The sequence below is a fragment of the Carassius auratus genome, chromosome 23 (assembly GCF_003368295.1).
Source record: "Carassius auratus strain Wakin chromosome 23, ASM336829v1, whole genome shotgun sequence".
NCBI lineage: Eukaryota > Metazoa > Chordata > Actinopteri > Cypriniformes > Cyprinidae > Carassius > Carassius auratus.
The window spans coordinates 7,837,467-7,856,136 of record NC_039265.1 but is presented as its reverse complement, the minus strand read 5'-3'; the positions used below and the strand labels follow the sequence as shown (position 1 = coordinate 7,856,136).

Genomic DNA, 18,670 nt, shown 5'->3' with positions numbered 1-18,670 from the left:
TCATCACTGCAGAGAGTGTTTTTTTAGTCTCATTTGAGGTGCTACAGCTCTGTGCCGACAGCAGCGGTGCTCTTGGCCTCACCTTATGACCCTTTTCTCACAACTTAAATTAGCCTCTCTCTTCATCTTCTTCCATGTGCACATCCTTTACTCCAGCTCCATCTTTTGTAATCTACCCTTCATTTTCTTCACCCTGATTTGCCCTTTCTGTGTTTTCTGGGGTCTTGTTTCAGCAAGTCACTAATGAGACGCATACCTCTAAACGTACATTATAGCCAATGCTGACCTCTAGTGTCTAATGCGCCTAACTGCGCTGAATCAGATGAGGAATTCAAACTGAACATGAACAGGAGCACAGTAAACCCCTCTGTTTAGGGATGGCAGTATGGTGTGGATTATGCATACTTTGCATAAAGTATATTACATAATATTCAGATGTATCCGTATATGATAAAATATTATTTATTTTGGTTTAGTATACAGAATACTAAAAATAATATGTTAAAAGCATAATCCACACCTCATAAAAAAATTTAAAACGTCTGCTTGCTCTCATAACTTTATTCTTCTTTGTTAGCTTCTTAATTTCTGGGTCATAATTTGCCACAAAATCAAAGGGGGAAAAAAAAAATAATACAAAATATATATATAGATATATATAGAAAGATATATATATATATATATATATATATATATATATATATATATATATATATATATATATATATATATATATATATATATGATTCACCTTGCATCTCTTGGCACAAATTATTGGTGATTTTTTTTTTTTTTTTTTTGCAGAATAGTAGCTCCATGTGAAGGAGCAAAATCTTCTAATGGCTAAATGTTTGTGGTTTTACCTAATTTCTTAGTTTTCAACAGTATACACATTGACATTGAGTGAATGAATTCTCATTCTGAGGAAAATTATTCTCTCAGAAGAGATGGTAACAAAAGAAAATGCTCCAGAAACTATGCAGTATTTTTGTGCCCTACCCCCCCGACTACTGCATGAGGCTGTGGGGAGGGGGGAGGGGTCAGCCTTGGGACAGCCCGGTGCTAGTGGAGGGGAAGCAATGGGATGGCTTGGTTGCCAGGGCGATGAGAGAGGCTGGAACTAAGGTGAGTGGTAGCTAAGTAACAAGAGCAAACAACAGAGGAGAGTAAGAATAATGAAAAAAAAAAATTTCGCTCTTTTATATCAAAACACATGATTTGAAAGAATACACAAAAGCATATTAACTCTGTGCACCTGCATATCTTTACTGCCCGTGTTAATATTCAGGATGCAGATCACATTTTCTCAAGGCATACAAGTTGAGGCCCTTCTTCCTTCAACGCAGCCTGCGCAGGCCGTCTGTCCTGCCCAGATTAGGGCTGCAGCGCCTGGGGTGAAATACTGCAGGAAATCCCCCTGTGCACCACAGCCCAATCTACACGACACAGTGATGTCTGTGGTCTGCACCCTAGAGGAACCAAAAAAAAAATCAATTATTCTCCAGTGGACGAGAGGCTGAGGAGTGTGTGTGTGTACACGTTCATGAGAACAGGACAGAGTGAAAGGAGCAGTCTGAATGAAAGTGTGCACATGGCTGTGAGAAACGCAGATGGGGGAATAACAGAGCCATATATGAAAGAGGAAGACTGTAGGAACCATACTGGCCTTGTTTCCTGTTCGAAACTGCGCCTTTGAGAGGCTCATGGCAGGAAATGTATGTTTGTGTTTGTGGGATGATTATCAGTATCCTGGTGTTCAGCCCACTGAGCCCCTGTATGGGGCTGATGAAGTGCAAAACCCTCTTATTCCTTTCTGAGTAACTGTTTCTGCTCCATTTCTCACTGTGCATATTTATGGCCTCAGAATTCACAGACTTAGCTTTTCTGTGGTGATTTTTGTGAGAAGAACTGCGGAACTGATTTGAATATAGTATAATGTGTTGAAGCTTTTTTTTTTTGACGTTGAAGTTTTTTTAATGTGATATATTTCCAATGTTGCTATTGTTAACTACATAAATGACAATTAAAGCTAAACAGAAATATTTAAAACGAATAAACTGAAGATATAAAAAATCTAATCTAATTCAAAATAAAAACTACAATGATATATGAATAAGTATAAATAATACAGTATGTATTATTAATTTAGAAATGTGAGTCATTTTAGAGGAAGAGCAGGTTATTACATTTTGATAAATTACAGACAATAGAATAAAATCGATTTTTTTTTTTTATTGCTACCAGGGTATCTGCAGGATTTTTAAGATCTGAAGTTTTATAAAATGATAAACTTTTCACTTTTAAACTATTTTTAAGAAAAGTAATAAGTATATTTATTCAAACAATTATTGATCAATCAATTGTTGTATTGATTAAACAACACAAATATATTATACTGTCTCAACGGTTTCGATTTTCCTCCGTTCTACCAGTTCATAATTCAAAACACTACGTGATTGCTGCATAACAATGTGGGATTTTCGCAGTGTTCTGATAGTGGCCTTCAGCTCTTCTGCATTGTTGGGTCTGGCATATCCCATCTTCCTCTTCACAATACCCCATAGATTTTCTATGGGGTTAAGGTCAGGCGAGTTTGCTGGCCAATTAAGAACAAGGATACCATGGTCCTTAAACCAGGTACTGGAAGCTTTGGCACTGTGTGCTGGGGCCAAGTCCTGTTGAAAAATGAAATCTGCATCTCCATAAAGTTGGTCAGCAGCAGGAAGCATGAAGTGCTCTAAAACTTCCTGGTATACAGCTGTGTTGACCTTGGACCTCAGAAAACACAGTGGACCAACACCAGCAGATGACATGGTACCCCAAACCATCACTGACTGTGGAAACTTTACACTGGACCTCAAGCAAACTCCAGACTCTGGGACCCTGATTTCCAAAGGAAATGTTAAATTTACTTTCATCAGAGAACATAACTTTGGACCACTCAGCAGCAGTCCAGTCCTTTTTGAAGCGAGACACTTTTGACGCTGTCTGTGGTTGAAGAGTGGCTTTACACAAAGAATTGCGACAGCTGAAACCCATGTCTTGCATACGTCTGTGCGTAGTGGTTCTTGAAGCACTGACTCCAGCTGCAGTCCTCTCTTTGTGAATCTCCCCCACATTTTTAAATGGGTTTTGTTTCACAATCCTCTCCGGGGTGCGATTATCCCTATTGCTTGTACACTTTTTTCTACCATATCTTTTCCTTCCCTTTGCCTCTCTATTAATGTGCTTGGACACAGAGCTCTGTGAACAGCCAGCCTCTTTTGCAATGACCTTTTGTATCTTGCCCTCCTTGTGCCAGTGGTCATCTTTTGGACAACTGACAAGTCAGCAGTCTTCCCCATGATTGTGTAGCCTACAGAACTAGACTGAAAGACAATTTAAAGGATTTGCAAGTGTTTTGAGTTAATTAGCTGATTAGAGTGTGGCACCAGGTGTCTTTAATACTGAACCTTTTCACAATATTCTAATTTTCTGAGATACTGAATTTGGGATTTTCCTTAGTTGTCAGTTATAAACATCTCAACATTTGAAATATATTAGTCTGTGTGTAATGAATGAATATAATATATAAGTTTCATTTTTTGAATGGAATTAGTGAAATAAATCAACTTTTTGATGATATTCTAATTATATGACCAGCACCTGTATAGCCGTTTCCACCGGTATGGACATATGGACATCAACTGCCTTTAAAACATGCAGTGCTCCAATCTATTCAATGAATTCATAATCTTTTGAACCCATATCGCAATTCTTGCAAACTCTTCTCTTGATACAACTAAACTGAAGATTTTTAAGGACCCTTGGAAAAGTCTTGGGGAATGGAGACGTTTTGTCGTGAAGACATATGGGGTCTTACTTGGAAAACACCAATGAAATTTGGTTAATGGATTTTACATACCTGAGACACTCCATGTGCATACAGGTATAAATAGGCGACAGGTGCATCCACTCATCAGATTTTATCCTGAGGAGCTGAGAACTCGCCCCGGCAACCAGCGATGGTCTGAGTTTGTGGAATTGGGACATAACTTCACTGTTCCCTCCATCAGGGAATGAGGGTTACATACTGTACATAACAGAAAAGTTTCCTATCTGTCGGTCACTAGAAGTTATGTCATGATGACTTATGGGGTCTATGGAAAGCGCCACAACCTGAACCCCATCACAACCTTATGGCGTTGCAAGTGTTGACAAGCCGCAGCATATCAGACATGTGCTACACAAATTCCACAACCTTCCCAATGCCCCAGCACAAATTCGCTGACCTTGGCACCCCACAGGGACCACAGGTGATTAGATGCTGCTTGAGATCAAGACCAAGCAGCAGTTCCTATAGCAGAAAATAATTTCTTAAGAGAAAGGATTTCTCTTGCCTTTCCTGTTTGTTGTTTACAGCTTGGCAGTAACACTGAGGAAACGAGCCTTCTGGAGAAGGGCACTACGAAGGCCACATCCTGCCCACAGGAAGCAGGCCTGGGGCAGAACAACTTATGGAATTTCCGACAGGGAATCAAGCCATATGGACAGCTAGTCCAGTAAAGGGGTTGTCTAGAGAACCATGCAAGTTAACATTGATACTGGGCCTGGCATTAGACAGCTCCACCAAGTCTGACTGCCAGGAGTTCTGGAGTATGCTTGACCAGGGTTCTCTGTCCAGGGTTTTCTGTCCACTCAGCTGGAAGAGAAAGGCCCTCACAACTCTGTGTGAGGGGGAATGGTGCAGCATGTGTGACACCGGCCGGTCCTTCCCGGCAATTTCCTATTACCCAACACATGGGAAGAAACTGTCTTGACGCAGAGGCTATAGAATCTTGCGAAGGTGTTCGGTGTCAGATATCTGCCAGAGAGGCGCTGTGTGCTAATGCATAGGAGACTGGTAACCCAAAGCAAAGGCATCCACTATTCTAGTGGGCCAATCTTTGCTTGGAGACAGCCTTCCCTTTCTTCCTACCTCCTTAGCAGACAAAGAGATGCTTGGAGTTTCTAAATTTTCTGAACACAAGGCATTCTTTGCTTATCAAATAGGCTTTGAGGCCCCCGACCTTCTTGATGGAAGTGATCTCGGTCAGAAGTGATGTCTTAGCAGACAGGAATTTAAGCTCAACTGAACCCAGCAGCTCAAAGGGATCTTTCTGAAGGCCAGCCAGGGTGTTAGAGAGATCCCAGGAGCGCACCAAGGATGGCCTAGTAGGATTCAACCATCTGCCACACCTCAGAAACCTGACGATGGGAATGTGCTTTCCCAGGGACCACCCATCCACTGCATCATTATGTGCTGTGATAGCAGCCACATACACTTTCAAGGTGGAAGGTGACAGCCTCTACTCCAACCCTTATTGCAGGAAAGGAAGCACTACTCCAATTCTGCATCTTCAGGGGTCTTCTCGGCGGGCCAGTAAGGCCCAACCAGTAAGACCTGTTCCTTGTCCTCCCTAACCTTGCACAGTGTCTGTGCGAGAAGTCTCACTGGAGGAAATGCATACTTGTGTAGAGCCAGAGGCCAGCTGTGTGCCAGTGCATCTATGCCAATGGTGGGCTCAGTCAGTGAGTAATATAGCTGGCAGTGGGAGGACTCATGGGAAACAAATAGGTCTACCTTGGCTTCCCCAAATTGACTCCAAATAAATTGGACTTTCTGGGGATGGAGTAGCCATTTTTCGGGAAACGTGAGCTGTCATGAGAGCACGTTGGCTGCACGATTGATCTCCCCTGAAATGTGGGCGGTGCACAGCGATTTGACCCTTGTCTGACTCCAGAGGAGGAGATGGCGGGCGAAATGTGACATGCAATGTGACCATAGACCTCCCTGTAGGTTGATGTACGAAACAGTTGCAGTGTTGTCCCTGCGGATGTGACTGCAGATGCAAAATGTCCCTAGAGCCTTTGAAAGTGTTTCAGTGATATCACCGTCCTACCTCTAAAGGAATTCAGGCAGTTCAGCACTGACTGGGAATGTTCGTTTGCATGATATGCCGTCATACCAAGTCTAACTCCACACTGAGAAAAGAGATTCTCTACTCGGGGTAGAGCTCTTTTCCCAGTTGAACTGAAGCCCCAACTGGCTGAGATGCCAGAGCACCATGTCCTTGTGATCACATAACTGTTCTTACAACTGGGCCATGATTAGCCAGTCATAGATATAGTTGAGGATCCAGATGCCCATAACGGGGCAAGGTCGCCCCCTGTGACCTTCGTAAAGACACAGGGGCACAGGGACAGCCCAAGGTGGGGGGACTCTGTACTACCATGCATCACCCTCAAACACAAACCGAAGGAACGACCTGTGTTGAGAAAGGATCAAGACATGAAAGTAAGCATCCTTCAGGTCGACTGCTGCAAACCAACCCTGGATGCATTTGATGATGCACTTCTGCATTAGCATCTTGAACTGAAGCTTGTGAAGGGCTTAATTTAAAAGTGGCAGATGCAGGATTGGCGAAGGCCACCAGCTTGCTTGGGCATGATGAAGTAAAGGCTGTAAAACCCTGAATCCATCTTGGCTGGAGGGACCGGCTCGATTGCATCCTTTGCCAGCATGACAGCAATCTCCTCATGCAGGACAGGGGCATCTCGGACTGCCAACAAAGTGAACTGAATCGTGTAGCCAAGTCGGACTGTCCAAATGAGCCAATGGGACAGGTTGGAGATTTCTTCATCCACTCTGCCCCGATGCAAAAATCTAATGAATGGATGCACCTCTTGCCTATTTATACCCATGTGCATGGGGAGTGGCTCAGGTATGCAAAATCAACTAGCCAAATTTCACTGGCATTTTCTCTAAAACAGAGAGGATTTGGACTCCCAAGTAAGACCCCATTTGTCATTGTGACATAACTTGTGCTGACCAACATACAGGGAACCCTGTGATACACAGCTAGGCCAAAGGTAAGAAAGTAAATTGGGTCAATTCTGATTCCATTGTAATGTTACAGTGTATCCTTACTGGTAGGAACAACTGCTTTGAAAGTTTATGGAATTAAAATGTGTTACAGCCAGTTTAAACTAAAAGCAGAACACAACTGACCAAAAAAAAAAAAAAACATTCTTTATGACCTTACTATTCGATGTCTGTTTTTCATCCAAAAAGTTCAAAAAGGCTATAGCAGCTAAGGTTTCAGAGGATCGTTTCCACAAGATGAATTTCAAAGAAAAATCATTCCTGGAAATAAATTGCAATTCTTAGAGAAATTATAAATTTAAAGTTATTAAGCACCTTATTTATTTTATAAATGCATATAATATTAATCTGTGCATAAGTTTAGTTTAATAACAACTGATGTATTTTGCTCAGGTATGTATTTGCACAGTGAGTCAAAGCAATTTATTGTATGTTAGCTGTTATTTTAGAATTAATAAGATTAAAATATAATTTTTATAGAACAAAACATTTAATAAAAGATTTCAGTGCCTTTATCAATGACATTCGTCCATTTTTTTTCAGGAACAAACTGGACTACAGTATATTAACCATCAAAACTCCAACCTCTTAGTGCACTTAATCATTTACACATTAACTGACCAAAATACTTCCACAGAAAACTGTCCACATGTTTTTTTTTCTCTGAACTTAAACATACACAGTGGACAATGAGATATAAATATATATTCTTGCCAGAAGTGCATAGCAGATGTTTGGAGAATAGCTTTAGGGTGTCCAGTAAATACTCGTGGGAATTGAACTTCCTCTTTCTGCTGTCTAGAGTAACAGTAACTTTCCCCTATACCTTTCTCTGCTTTGTTATGCACATACCTCACACACACTCAAACACACAAACCAGGTGCTTAGTACTCGGCAGGTGTGAACAAGCATGACTGGCCTGGAGAGGTAGCAATGTAAAAATCAAAGAACTTCAGGCAAGATTTGTATTTATTCTGACGGAGTCTGTTTAACATCATACAAATATTATTGCTGTCTTCACTCATATCTATTATTTATAGAATCATGGAAACTGTTCACTGTCTGAAGCTTTTTCACTTCCTAAATCATAGTCAAACAAAAGCTAATAGTATTTCACAATATTTTAAATCTGTTTGTACAGAGAATTATTGTAGCACATAGAGTACAGTTACTGAAAGTTATATAGAGCAAATAATTTCACTGTTAATTCAAAAGATGTTTAACCCTCAATTGGTCCTTGGGGTCTATATGACCCCAATCGACTTTTAATTAGTAAAAAAAAAGGGTTCCCTTCATCTCAGAGGAATAAAATTTTGTGACTTTTCCTACATTATCTATCTATACATACACAAAAAACCTGGGCTTGATTCGGTTGTTCTGAAGGTGTGTAAAAAAAAATTTAACACTTCTGGGCATTGGGGTCAATATGACCCCAATTGAAAATGAATGGGAAATGCAAAAAAACGTGTGTTTTTTTCATTTGCCCCCCCAAAAAAAACAATAAATGCAACATAAATCTGAAAATTTTCACACAGAAATTAAGGCCTGGTACTTGAGCACAAATGCAATGTAGAAAACACATGCTCACACACACACACACAAACACACACACACACAAACACACACAGGTATGCCACAGAGAGCATTTATATAGAATTTGGCAAATACGATTTGTCTAATAAAATCGGCCACACATGCAGAAAAAAAAGATATAAAGGGGTGAGACCTAATATGCGCACACACACACACACACACACACACACCTACACAAACACACACACACACACACATACACACACACACACACAAACACTTACACACACTCAGACAGAGACACTCTCCACTCTACACGCTCTCTCTCCCTCTCTCACACTCTCTCACTCACTCTCTTACACACACACACACACACACAAACACAAAAGACACTTACACTCACACTCACACACACACACACACACACACACACACACACAAAGACAAAGACACTTACACTCACACAGAGACCCAGGCACACTTGCCCTCTCTCCCTTTTTCTCTTACTCACACTTTCTCTACATCTCTCGCTCTCTCTTACACACACACACACTTACACTCACACAGACACAAAGATACATACACACACACACACACACACACACACACACACACACACACACACACACACAAACACACACACAGAGACCCACGCACACATGCTCTCTCTTGCCCTCTCTCTCTCTCTCTCTCTCTCTCTCTCTCTCTCTCTCACACACACACACACACACACACACACACAAAGACACTTACACACACACACACACACACAAAGTCACTTACACACACACACACACACACACACACACACACAGAGAGACACACAGGCACACATGCTCTCTCTCTCCCTCTCACTCACACTCTCTATCTCTCTCTCAAACATACACACGCACACACACACACACACACACACACACACACACACATACACACACACACACACACACACACACAAAGACACTTACACACACACACACACACACAGAAAGAGAGAGAGAGAGAGACAGAGAGAGAGAGAGAGAGAGGCATACATGCTCCCTCTCCCTCTCTAACTCACACTCACTCACAAAATGTGTATGGAATGATTATTTTATTTGTTTTACACCATGTATTTCACATATTTTTTGGTAGTTTGGTATTGCTTTTATGTTCAGTGTTCAGAATGTGATTGTAAAAAAAAAAAAAAATTGTTGTAGGCCTATACTTTTACTCCTGTTTATTTCTGGATATTGCTGTTGTTTATTTACACTTTTTTTATTTTGTTTACATTCTAAAGTTATTTTTTTATTTTATTTTTTATGCATTTGAATCATTCAAATGTTCAATAATATGCAACTACAGTCTGACTCAGAGTTTTGTCCTTTAGGTGTGACCTAGGTGCCATTTATGAACAGTTGGTCACATCCAGTAAAATGAATGGCTTTCAATGGCCCTCTGCTGGTCAAAATAAGTTATTGCTTAAATACTAATCAACTTAGTTTTTTCACTAACCTCCAGATGGTAGCATTCTACACATAACACCTAGATCTATATCCAGAAACAGTTTAAATTAAATTTAGATAATAATTTAAGTGATTTTTTCATTAAAAAATGATATTTCACATGCAAGCTAATGGTGTAGTTGTGGATTTGTGTGGTAAATGGGTACAAAAGTACTTTAAATCTCCCAAAACACATCATTAATGCATAGTTGAGGAGTTAACAAAAAAAATGATATATTATTTGTATTATTGAAAATGTATATTTTTTCTACAATTATGCTTTCAATTTTGGGGTCATATTGACCCCAAAGACCAGATTGGTAAACAGGAAATGAGGACCTTTTGAGGGTTAACTTTAGATGTAACTTTAAATTCAATTGATCAATGTACTGTATTTAGTATCTCCTATTCATGAAATATCAGATGATGTTTTATGAGGTCTGTGTTTGAACATTTCAAACATCTATTATCTACCCTATTGCGCAAACTGAGCAAGAATTTAGCAATATCTTTGTACAGCAGACAGTTGGCAGTTTCCAAATGATGAAGGATTTTGCCCTTACTTTGCGATGAACATAGGAAATATTTTTCATTTGTCAACACACTCTTGCAGAGAGTGCTAATTTGACACACAACTTAAGAACTGATTTGCCCTATTCTTCCAGAACATATTTATGTCATAGCAAATCGTAATTGTGAATGTAAGACAGTCCCAAGAACACTGCCACAACATCATTTGATTTATGTACACCACAGGCTACATTGTTTAGGGCCACAGTGAGGTGATCAGTGATCGTAGCTTTTACTTTCACAGCTTTTGGCTGTACTGACTCAGCAGCATCTCAAACTATGGAAGCAACCTGTTTGTTTGTTTAGCACTGAGGTCTTATGTTTTGCAATGAAATGTTCCACTGTTTAGATACCACAAGAAGCTATGTAACCTTAATGCCTGTAAGCTTTTATAAAACAGTTTGAGTCATTTATTTTCTTTGTTAATTGGCGTCTACTTTCCCCTCCAGCTCTCCCATCTTCAGAAGTGCTTGTAGAAACAAGCTGTTTTACACTAGTGTCAAATGAGGCAAAGACATCCATAGAGGTTTAAATGATCGTTCCCATTACTGTAACATTTCTTAGCTTTTTTTATATGCTCTCATTGACAATTACTTCTAATTTGATGCATTAATCTCATTTGATTAATATGACCATTAAAGCTGCAGTCGGTAACGGTTGACGTCTTGCAGAAGAACATCGTTGCCGGAACTACTTCTCTCTGTTTATGTCTATGAAGAATCACAAAGGTGCTGGGTTACTCCGCCGCGGTACCCCCGAAGCAATCTAAAATAGTCTGAATATAAACACTTATTATAGGTGCACCCTAGTGATTCAGGACAAGCCAAAAACACGGTTTGGAAAATAGATTCATGGTGTACTCGCTTATTATATACATTTTTCTAAATTTTGAAAACAAACAAAGTTACGGACCGCAGCTCTGATTGGTTGTTTCTTAACGGGAGCGATGGAGTTTCTGCAAATGGCAAAAAGACCACTGGGAGGAGCCAGAGGAGCTTGATTTTTTTCACAGATATAATATATTTTTACAAAAGTTACCTACTGCAGCTTTAATATGAGGACTAATTATTTGAATAGAGTTTGAATGAATGCTTAGTGCGTTTACATGGATTGTTTTTACCATTTATAACATTCTCTGCTTATTTACTTTGCCTCAAAACTTCTGGCCCTCATAAAACACAGATTTTATTTTATTTATTTATTTATTTTTTACTACTGAGGTACAATTTACTTGCCTGTATTTATAGCCATCCCTAACAGCATTCGTCCATCACTCCAATGCCTTAATCTTGGATGGTTCCTATCCCAGTCCAGAGAGTACTCTGGATTTGGGCCAAGTTCGAGAGGAGCCTCACAATACTTCTGGTTTATAGATTTTAAAGGGATAGTTCACTCAAAAATAAAAATTCTGTCATACTCACCCCTTAATGTTGTTCCAAACCTGTAAGATCTTCATTCATCTTTGGAACACAAATAAAGATATTTTTGATGAAATCTGAGAGCTTTCTGACCTTCCAGAGACAGCAAGGGAACAACCACATTCAAGGCCCAAACGTAGTAAGGACATCGTTAAAACAGTCCTTTAAAGACTTCAGCCTTCAGCAATTCAGCATTAATTTTATGAAGCTACGGAAATATGTTTTGTGAGCCAAAAAAAGCCTTTATTCAACAATGTCTTCTCTCGCATGTCACTCTCCACAGCACATACATGAGAGTTGGATGCGTTGTAAATAAATTAAAATTACAGCTGAACCACTGATGTCAAATATTTTGGGAAAAAAACAAAGAATGACGGTCCACCTCTAGATCTATCTCTTAGTGGGATGTAAGCAGATCCTACAAAGTTATAGCAGATCACCACCAAATTGGCAAAGCAGAACACAGTTATGAATTGTTATGAGAGTGTGCTAACCGTTTGAGGTGCAGCTGGATGAGTGTCACGCATCTTCCGACACGCAACGCAAGTTGTGGAGAGCCTGGTGCTAATGACTCACGACCTGCAGGTTCTGACATGCAGACAGAATAGTGGCAGTCAATAATTGAGAAAATTAGAGTCTGAAAACGGGACTAAATTAACCAGATTTCTCAGAATGAAAAGAACGGAAGTATTACTGCTCAAAGACAGGGAAACTACAAATCAATTGGATGATTTATCTACACAGCCTCTGGGTGTGTTCTTTGATATCGTAGGTCTTGATATTAAGTTCCTTCAGGACATAAATACCACATAATAGGAAACTCATTTATTACATCAGTCTGACTCTTTGTAAAGCATGACAGCCTTTGATAAAGGCAAACACTTTTCAAATGTCTGCTGACAGCAAAATGTATACATTTCTGAACACCTACAAGCAGTAGCAATCAAATTTCTAACTTATTACCTTTAATTAATAAGTTATAACAAAATGTAAAATTTATTTGATTTGTAATTAATTACATTATTTATACAGTAAGCAGATGGTTCGGTTTAAAATATATTAAATTATTAGTGAGCAATGTACAATAACCACATAAGCTGGTACAAAGAAATGTATCAAAGGTTTAATAAACAGAAGATCATCAATAAAGAGCAACAATAATGTGGAATGTGGTCTTTATCCAAAACAGACTAAAAGGGTGCAAACAATCACAACTTAAGACTAGTGAATTATAATTATTAAAGTTACTTCTTGAAACATTTGGTGAGTATGGGAACATCATTATAGTTGTTTGCTGTTCAACTATTACAACGGTTAACTGAACACATAGTGTTACACATGTACACATTTTCTGTCATGTTTCCTTTTTAAATTATAAAGGAGGAAGATGATGATATAATTATTTACTTTGACAGTTACCTGCCATTAAGAACATGCATTTTCTTCAAAGACGAGTAATAGCACACCATCAGTCCCTTAGATTTGAATGTTTTGCTGGAGTGGACTGATTCAGACCAAGTTTGCTTGTGATCATGCAGTCTCTCATGATTCTGTGCATGATTCTGTGTGTTAGTGCATGTGCTAAGGTTCTCATTAAGTCAGCGAGAATCTTTCTCTTTATCATTCACTGCCTCATCTCTCATTTTTTATATAAATAAACCTTTTGGCTGTGTGTTACATGAGCCTATATATACTACTTACCAATTAGGCTACTCTACTAATCATCTCATTCATATAAAGAGATACTCCAACCATAATTGAAAAACCTCAATAATTACTAACCTGCTGTACTGTTTACTGGTTTACAGATAAAATAAAATTGTTTTACTTCAAGTGACTGTGTTTTACGAATCTTGAATGAAATCTCAGGTTCTGTTAAATTTCTTCACTCACTTAAGTACAGGACACTTAAGTACCTCATCCTACATTTTATAAATGGTTACAGAGATAACTGAGCATCATGCACTGAGTTTCTGAGACAAACCTTAGTGTAAAAACAAAACTCAAAACTTGGTAGATGATGCATGACAAATAAAATAAAAAATGTGTTCTAAAATTAGCTCAAAATATCAAACATGTTTCATATCCTCTGACTGGGTGCAATCATAGTCTGTAAGTAATAAAATAAAGAAGTTTTGTACAATTTTCTGTGAAATCTGTCAATCTGTCAAATCTGCAGACTTGAACTGACTTTTTCCAACAAACATTCTGTAGCCAAATACAACTTTAAAGGGTTAGGTCACCCAGAAATAAAAAGTACTCCCCCTTATGTCATTCTAAACCCGTAAGACATTTGTTAATCTTCAGAACACAAATTAAGATATTTTTTTATTAAATCCGAGAGCTCTCAAAACCCCTGATGTCACATGAACTATTTTAAAGATGTCCTTTCTGTTTTCTGTTTCTGGACCTGGGAACATTGCAGTTCTTGTTCCTGTCTATAGAGGGTCAAAGAGCTTTCGGATTTGATCAAAAATATCTTAACTTGTGTTCCGAAGATGAACGAAAGTCTTTTGGGCTTGGAACGACATGAGGGTGAGTAATTAATCAGAAAACGGACCCTTTAAATCTGATTCAGAATAATGTATAGGGTAAATGCATGTTAATGTATGTCAATCTCTTGATAAATGTTTGGTCAGACGTTTAAAAAATTGAAGAGGTTTACCTGTAGAAAGATGTTTCCAGTCTTTTGCAGCTCACTTGAACCAACAGTAACTGTAAATAAAAGATACATTTAAATTACTCTCATATTATTTAATAACATTATTTCTATTCTTATTTGCACTATAGATCTACATACTAATGTTTATACATTGCTTACCACCAAATTTCCACTCCATGTCAACAAGCTGGTTGACCATTAGTGTCTTACCCACGGCCAGTCTGGACAAAACAGGATAGTGGATTCTCCAGTGAAATAAATGGAAGATGTAGACATACTGAATCTTGCAGTCATACCCATTCATAAACACATGGAAACAACTAAAACACCAAAACGATGATGTTAAGACAAACTTTGTCAGAGAAATGACTGGTCTTGTCTTAATTTAATCCTGTATTTAAGCAGTAGATCACACTGTTAAATATGACTTGTTTATTGAAATATAATCTAATAAGTATAGATGATGCGTATGAAGAAGCATGGTACCTAATGACAGCAAGTCTGCCTTCACCTGTTCAGCTGTTAGGTTTCTTTTTAAAGCACCTGAAAAGGAAAGGAAATATTTAAATTGCTTATGTATGCACATTATATCTCTGTTCCAAACCCTAGTGAACTAAATAGGCACCATTCTAACTGATATGGATCCCTGATAATGTACCAATTAAATAGGGGTGAAACTATATATTAATATGGATCGATGCATTATATGAATCGTTCAAACTACTAACCATTGGATTTATTGATGCAAAATGTAAAAAATATTTATTTGCAGATTTTTTTTTAATACCTTTTAAAACAGTCTTTACATAGAGAGTACGCTATGTAGGCAGCCCACTAGGTTTTGAAATGCAGTCTATGCGTTTTTTACATCTCTGTCTGATTTCTCAGATACATATTATTCTACACCACCACTTTTTCCCCATCATTTAATTTAATACGTTCCTCTTCACTCTAATGTCTAAAAGCACAGGCAGCAGGATAGTCATTGCATGCAAATGTAGCAGCAGAATAATGCATTCTGATTGGTAGGGTCGACCAGACTACATGTGACATTAGGTTCAGATTCCCCAGGGCAATTTGCCACAAGGGCTATTTGCATATGTTAGGATCCTCTAGACGCATAATGCAGCAATTTGGTGTAAAATAAACTGAACAATCACTCAGCGAGATTAGGATCATAGCATGTTTTGATCAGTGCTGGGGTCAGGCTAAATGTCTACATCTGATGTTATCACCAGGGGAAGAGACTGCATTATTCATTGGTGAAATTTCAGATAAAGGTGCTCGATTTGTTCAAGATGAGGGTCCTGAAGGATTTACCATGAGGTAGGAGGAGGACACTCTTCATCAGAGCCCTCAGTGGTTCTGCACTCCGTAAGCTGACGCAAGAACCGCTCTGACTGAGGAGGAAGGAGCACAATATGTAACTTTTATTTGTGTGTGAATCCTGTTAACTACATATTTTCACAATTTTACAAGTTATCACATTATACATTCACATAATAAGTCTTTCTTCACCAGCTTGTCTGTTCCTAATTCAGACAAGACAACTTTTTCCCTGGAGTAAGCAATATTATGGATACAGGATTCATATTTTAGCCAGAAACAATGGTTTGAAGTTAAAAATGTGTTAAGGATGGATTTGTTTCTTACAAACATTTGTTTTCTTGTAGAGCTGTTCACTTCACAGGACATTAACTGATGGAATGGAGTGCTGTGGATTACTATGATGTTTTTATCAGCTATTTGGACTCTTATTCTGATGGCACCCATTCAATGCAGAGGATCCATTGGTATACAAGTGATAAAATGCTAAATTAATCAAAATCTGTTCTGATGAAGAGACAAAGTCATCTACAACTTGGATGGCCTACATGTGAGTAAATTTTCAGTTTTGGGTGAACCATTCCTTTAACTTTTTTTTATTTTATTTTTTGGTTCATGCATTTGCAGAGACTTTTATACAAAATGAATTGTATTTCAATTAAGTTACATATTTTATCCTTTTATGCATTTCCTGTCAATGATTTAACACAGAACTGGCTTTACAGAGATGTAATCTCAGAGCGTTGATCCACCTCTTTGGTTTCTAGAAGGAACCGGTATAAGATCTCTCTCAGACTCACAAACTGCTGCAATAGGGAAAAAATAAAGTTGAGTAACTGCCATTGAATAAAGGTTTCATATGTGTACTACCTAGGTAAAAAAAACTGAAAATATATTATATGTATATTAATACAGACCCCTTTTAAGTAGTGGAGAAACATGCAGATAATTGCACACATCACTATTTCCATATTTTATAATAGCAGTCCACAAAATTATGAAAAAAGTGATGAAAGTATGGACAAATTGTGTAGGCAGATGAACATTAAATAAATCAAAGCTACATTATGTATTTTAAGTTCTAAAAAAGTTCCACAGACCAACTTTATGAGGTATATCTTGGTATGCTTTTAAACAGTTTTGAATGAGTTCCCAAGGAGTTCAAAGGTCTTGTTGGCTGCACTAGCTTGACCTGGCATAGTTTCACAATATGCAGAAAATGTAATAAAAATTATCATTATAACATACTAAATTTATACATTTTGTGAAGCAGTTTTTGCTTCAGATGTTGAAATTATAAAATTACATTTAAATAATCTAGTCATGCTACATGAGTGTAGGATCCTGGAGGCAGTTTACAGTTTAGCTCAATCCCCAATCAAACATACCTTAAAACCTCTTAAGGATTGCTTGAAAATTACAGGTGTGTTTAATTAGGGGTGGAGATAAAATTCTGCAGGACAGTGACCCTCCAGGACTGGGGTTGCCCATCCCTGCCCTAGAGGCACACAGGTCCACCCACCACAGTCTCACAAAATCCTGTGGGAAACACACCCACATAGATATATATATAGTGTGTACGTGTGTGTGTGTGTGTTTGAGGAAACTGTTTTTTTTTTTTTTTTTTTTGCCATTGTGTCTGTGTGTTCCTTGATTAAGTCCATTATATTTATAAAAAAATCAAAATGTTTCCTCAAACACAAACACACACACACACATTTATATTCATAAAAAAATAAATAAAACTGTTTCCTCAAACATTCACTGCAAACCTGAGTGCCTTTTATCAATTTCCTGCTGGAGATGGAAGACTGAACTAAGAACACTTTATATAAAGGATAAAACTGTATGATATGATTTTATGACGTGTCAAAATGCAATAAATATAAGTTTATATTATCCCAGGTTGGTCGTGATAATGCAAGTGTTATGGTAATCTCATGTGACTAAACGTTACAGACACAGGCGACCTTTTTTTCTGAAGCCCCGTTTATTTGCATCTAATTTAATTAAAATATACAGAAAATCTGTTGATCACAAATACTCTAAACCCATCCATTAGTATCATAAATCCCACTTCCCGCTCGCAGCATACTGAAATCCTACCTGTTCACTGATTTTATTCAGATTCAGAAAGTCAGTGCTGACATTATCGGGTAATGTATCATTCGTGAAGTGTAACTGCAACATTGTTTCTCTGCAGCTGATACACTGAACTGAACTGAACTGAACTGACTGTCACATCTGCTTCCACACTTCCGCTGCTCAGTGCTTAACGATTCCACGATCAGCACTTTCGTCATTCTCATTCTTGAGAGCCTGAGCACATGTGACCATTACATTTTGTAGTGCAGTGATAATTTAGATTTTTGTAAGCATTAGTTAAACTATCATAGAAGACAAGATAAGTAAATATAATTTTCCTTGCAAAAAGTAGATTATTCTTTTTTTTTTTATTCAGGCTACATCAAATCAGTGCCGATGAACTTCCATGATATTAACCCTTAACTCAGCAGAAACATAGAAAATACCTCAGAAAATTAATTTAATGTTATTTCCCAGAACATCTGGAGTCAAATAGCACATTTTTTATGTTTTTATTCATTTTATATAGTTTTCCAATTTGTAGCCATGTGACCCTGTGCTATGCAAAACCAGTCGTAAGGGTACTTTATTATTATTATTATTATTATTTATTGAGATTTGTACATAATCTGAAAACTGAATAAATAAACTTTGATGTATGGTTTGTTAGGATAGGACAAAAATAAAAAAA

The 18,670-nt window shown here is 38.0% G+C and overlaps 1 protein-coding gene and 1 long non-coding RNA gene across 3 annotated transcripts in view; one reads left to right on the top strand and one right to left on the bottom strand.

Annotated features, from left to right (window-relative positions):
- Positions 1-758: 758 nt before the first annotated feature.
- Positions 759-18,147, bottom strand: LOC113041161 (uncharacterized). Of its 2 annotated transcripts, XR_003275346.1 has the most exons (7): positions 18,001-18,147; positions 15,889-15,968; positions 15,055-15,111; positions 14,728-14,789; positions 14,572-14,621; positions 1,256-1,469; positions 759-1,136 (listed from the first exon to the last, which is right to left on the bottom strand). It is a non-coding gene; the product is annotated as an uncharacterized LOC113041161 (long non-coding RNA). The 2 variants fall into 2 exon arrangements; XR_003275345.1 differs by lacking the exons at positions 759-1,136; positions 1,256-1,469 and having other exon boundaries at positions 14,269-14,621.
- LOC113041160 (DNA (cytosine-5)-methyltransferase 3B-like) overlaps positions 16,288-18,670 on the top strand; it is a 40,529-nt gene continuing 38,146 nt past the window's right edge. The window contains exon 1 of the mRNA XM_026199536.1: positions 16,288-16,444. The gene's annotated coding sequence lies outside the window, so the exon portion shown is untranslated. The remainder of the gene's footprint in view (positions 16,445-18,670) is intronic.